Here is a 5,000-nt window from a genome sequence, read left to right on the forward strand (position 1 = left end):
CGTGTTTCGCCGGCTTTACGGCTGGGGATTTCAACCCGCTCGGTCTCTGCGGGGCGCCTCCATGCTTAGGCGCCCCAATGAACCGTGTTTCGCCGGCTTTACGGCTGGGGATTTCAACCCGCTCGGCCTCTGCGGGGCGCCTCCACGCTTAGGCGCCCCAATGAACCGTGTTTCACCGGCTTTACGGCTGGGGATTTCAACCCGCGCGGCTACCCGCATCGGCCTTACGGGCGAAACTCCACGCGGAGTCACCCTGCCCGACCGCTTTTCGCCGGCTTTACGGCTGGGGATTTCAACCCGCATCGGTCTTACGGGCGCCTCCACGCTTAGACGCCCTGCCCCACCGTGTTTCGCCGGCTCTACGGCTGGGGATTTCAACCCGCGTGGTCCGTGTTTTTCGGTAACATATTCGTGTCTTTTGTCCCCGCTGCACCGTGTTTTTTGCCCCCGCTCAACCGTGTTTTTTGCCCCCGCTCAACCGTGCTTACTGCCCCCGCTCAACCGTGTTTTTTCGGTAACATAATCGTGTTTTCGGGTAACATAATCTTGTTTTTCGGGCCATTTTACACCGACGGAGGCACCCACAGGGGCCATGTACACCCCGCTTGGCATGTACATGAGGGGCTGCCTCTTCCAAAAATCCTTCCCCCCTATAGGGGAATATGCATTTTGGGTCTCCAGCCACGCCCAGGGTTACCACCCCCTGGAAATCCCCCAGGTTTACCCCCCATTTTATGTGGATGCATAGATTCAGACCGCCCTGCTCCATCGCTTTTGGCCATTTTTGCCCAACGTTAGCCGCTTCGGCTTGCCGCTGGACTGTTTTCGGGCCTTTTTCACCGACGCTTGGCCGTATCCGCTTAGTTTTCCCCAACGCTTGGCCGCATCCGCTTAGTTTTCCCCCGCTGGACTGTTTTCGGGTCACTTTTGCCCAACGTTAGCGGCTTCCGCTTGCCGCTGGACTGTTTTCGGGCCCTTTTTCACCGACCCTTGGCCGTATCCGCTTAGTTTTCCCCAACGCGTGGCCGCATCCGCTTAGTTTTCCCCCGCTGAACTGTTTTCGGGTCACTTTTGCCCAACGTTAGCCGCTTCCGCTTGCCGCTGGGCTGTTTTCGGGCCAATTTCCACCGACTCTTGGCCGTATCCGCTTAGTTTTCCCCAACGCGTGGCCGCATCCGCTTAGTTTTCCCCCGCTGAACTGTTTTCGGGTCAGTTTTGCCCAACGTTAGCCGCTTCCGCTTGCCGCTGGGCTGTTTTCGGGCCAATTTCCACCGACACTTGGCCGCATCCGCTTAGTTTTCCCCAACGCGTGGCCGCATCCGCTTAGTTTTCCCCCGCTGAACTGTTTTCGGGTCAGTTTTGCCCAACGTTAGCCGCTTCCGCTTGCCGCTGGGCTGTTTTCGGGCCAATTTCCACCGACACTTGGCCGCATCCGCTTAGTTTTCCCCAACGCGTGGCCGCATCCGCTTAGTTTTCCCCCGCTGAACTGTTTTTGGGTCAGTTTTGCCCAACGTTAGCCGCTTCCGCTTGCCGCTGGACTGTTTTCGGGCCAATTTCCACCGACTCTTGGCCGTATCCGCTTAGTTTTCCCCAACGCGTGGCCGCATCCGCTTAGTTTTCCCCCGCTGAACTGTTTTCGGGTCAGTTTTGCCCAACGTTAGCCGCTTCCGCTTGCCGCTGGGCTGTTTTCGGGCCAATTTCCACCGACACTTGGCCGCATCCGCTTAGTTTTCCCCAACGCGTGGCCGCATCCGCTTAGTTTTCCCCCGCTGAACTGTTTTCGGGTCAGTTTTGCCCAACGTTAGCCGCTTCCGCTTGCCGCTGGACTGTTTTCGGGCCAATTTCCACCGACTCTTGGCCGTATCCGCTTAGTTTTCCCCAATGCGTGGCCGAATCCGCTTAGTTTTCCCCCGCTGAACTGTTTTCGGGTCACTTTTGCCCAACGTTAGCCGCTTCCGCTTGCCGCTGGGCTGTTTTCGGGCCAATTTCCACCGACACTTGGCCGCATCCGCTTAGTTTTCCCCCGCTTAACTGTTTTCGGGTCACTTTTCCCCAACGTTAGCCGCTTCCGCTTGCCGCTGGGCTGTTTTCGGGCCATTTTTCCCCAACACTTGGCCGTATCCGCTTAGTTTTCCCCAACGCGTGGCCGCATCCGCTTAGTTTTCCCCCGCTGAACTGTTTTCGGGTCACTTTTGCCCAACGTTAGCCGCTTCCGCTTGCCGCTGGACTGTTTTCGGGCCAATTTCCACCGACTCTGGGCCGGATCCGCTTAGTTTTCCCCAACGCTTGGCTGCATCCGCTTAATTTTCCCCAGCTGAACTGTTTTCGGGTCACTTTGTCCCAACGTTAGCCGTTTCCGCTTGCCGCTGGACTGTTTTCGGGCCATTTTCCACCGACTCTTGGCCGTATCCGCTTGGTTTTGCCCAACGCTTGGCTGCTTCCGCATAATTTCCCCCAGCTGAACTGTTTTCGGGTCACTTTTGCCCAACGTTAGCCGTTTCCGCTTGCCGCTGGACTGTTTTCGGGCCATTTTTCACCGTCACTTGGCCGTATCCGCTTAGTTTTCGCCAACAATTGGCTGCATCCGCTTAATTTTCCAAGCTATACTGCTTTCGGGTCAGTTTTGCCCAACGTTAGCCGCTTCCGCTTGCCGCTGGGCTGTTTTCGGGCCATTTTCCACCCACGCTGGCACCGACGGGGCCATGTACACCCACGCGCGTGTACATGAGGGGGCACCCATTTTTGAAAACCTTGCCCCCCTATAGGGGAATATGCATTTTGAGGCTCTAGCCACGCCCAGGGTTACCACCCCCTGAAAATCCCCCAAGTCAAAATCACCCATGTAAAATATTCAAAAAAATCTCAAAAAATCACAAAAAATTTATAAAATCAAATAAATTCAAAAAAAAAAAAAATTTCAAAAATTCAAAAAAAATTCAAAAAATTCAAAAAAATTCAAAAAAATTCAAAAAATTCAAAAAAAAAAAAAAGTCCAAAAACCCAAAAAAACTTCAAAAATTTCAAAAATTCAAAATAATTTCAAAAAAATTTCAAAAATTTGCCCCGCTGAACTGTTTTCGGGTCAGTTTTGCCCAACGTTAGCCGCTTCCGCTTGCCGCTGGACTGTTTTTGGGCCAATTTCCACCGACTCTTGGCCGTATCCGCTTAGTTTTCCCCAACGCGTGGCCGCATCCGCTTAGTTTTCCCCCGCTGAACTGTTTTCGGGTCACTTTTGCCCAACGTTAGCCGCTTCCGCTTGCCGCTGGGCTGTTTTCGGGCCAATTTCCACCGACACTTGGCCGCATCCGCTTAGTTTTCCCCAACGCGTGGCCGCATCCGCTTAGTTTTCCCCCGCTGAACTGTTTTCGGGTCAGTTTTGCCCAACGTTAGCCGCTTCCGCTTGCCGCTGGACTGTTTTCGGGCCAATTTCCACCGACTCTTGGCCGTATCCGCTTAGTTTTCCCCAACGCGTGGCCGCATCCGGTTAGTTTTCCCCCGCTGAACTGTTTTCGGGTCACTTTTGCCCAACGTTAGCCGCTTCCGCTTGCCGCTGGGCTGTTTTCGGGCCAATTTCCACCGACACTTGGCCGCATCCGCTTAGTTTTCCCCCGCTTAACTGTTTTCGGGTCACTTTTCCCCAACGTTAGCCGCTTCCGCTTGCCGCTGGGCTGTTTTCGGGCCATTTTTCCCCAACACTTGGCCGTATCCGCTTAGTTTTCCCCAACGCGTGGCCGCATCCGCTTAGTTTTCCCCCGCTGAACTGTTTTCGGGTCACTTTTGCCCAACGTTAGCCGCTTCCGCTTGCCGCTGGACTGTTTTCGGGCCAATTTCCACCGACTCTGGGCCGGATCCGCTTAGTTTTCCCCAACGCTTGGCTGCATCCGCTTAATTTTCCCCAGCTGAACTGTTTTCGGGTCACTTTGTCCCAACGTTAGCCGTTTCCGCTTGCCGCTGGACTGTTTTCGGGCCATTTTCCACCGACTCTTGGCCGTATCCGCTTGGTTTTGCCCAACGCTTGGCTGCTTCCGCATAATTTCCCCCAGCTGAACTGTTTTCGGGTCACTTTTGCCCAACGTTAGCCGTTTCCGCTTGCCGCTGGACTGTTTTCGGGCCATTTTTCACCGTCACTTGGCCGTATCCGCTTAGTTTTCGCCAACAATTGGCTGCATCCGCTTAATTTTCCAAGCTATACTGCTTTCGGGTCAGTTTTGCCCAACGTTAGCCGCTTCCGCTTGCCGCTGGGCTGTTTTCGGGCCATTTTCCACCCACGCTGGCACCGACGGGGCCATGTACACCCACGCGCGTGTACATGAGGGGGCACCCATTTTTGAAAACCTTGCCCCCCTATAGGGGAATATGCATTTTGAGGCTCTAGCCACGCCCAGGGTTACCACCCCCTGAAAATCCCCCAAGTCAAAATCACCCATGTAAAATATTCAAAAAAATCTCAAAAAATCACAAAAAATTTATAAAATCAAATAAATTCAAAAAAAAAAAAAAAATTTCAAAAATTCAAAAAAAATTCAAAAAATTCAAAAAAATTCAAAAAAATTCAAAAAATTCAAAAATTCAAAAAAAGTCCAAAAACCCAAAAAAACTTCAAAAATTTTAAAAATTCAAAAAAATTTCAAAAAAAATTTCAAAAATTTGCCCCGCTGAACTGTTTTCGGGCCAGTTTTGCCCAACGTTAGCCGCTTCCGCTTGCCGCTGGACTGTTTTCGGGCCAATTTCCACCGACTCTTGGCCGTATCCGCTTAGTTTTCCCCAACGCGTGGCCGCATCCGCTTAGTTTTCCCCCGCTGAACTGTTTTCGGGTCACTTTTGCCCAACGTTAGCCGCTTCCGCTTGCCGCTGGGCTGTTTTCGGGCCAATTTCCACCGACACTTGGCCGCATCCGCTTAGTTTTCCCCCGCTTAACTGTTTTCGGGTCACTTTTCCCCAACGTTAGCCGCTTCCGCTTGCCGCTGGGCTGTTTTCGGGCCATTTTTCCCCAACACTTG

This window comes from Carex rostrata, unplaced genomic scaffold (assembly GCF_964058835.1).
Source record: "Carex rostrata unplaced genomic scaffold, lpCarRost1.2 SCAFFOLD_47, whole genome shotgun sequence".
NCBI lineage: Eukaryota > Viridiplantae > Streptophyta > Magnoliopsida > Poales > Cyperaceae > Carex > Carex rostrata.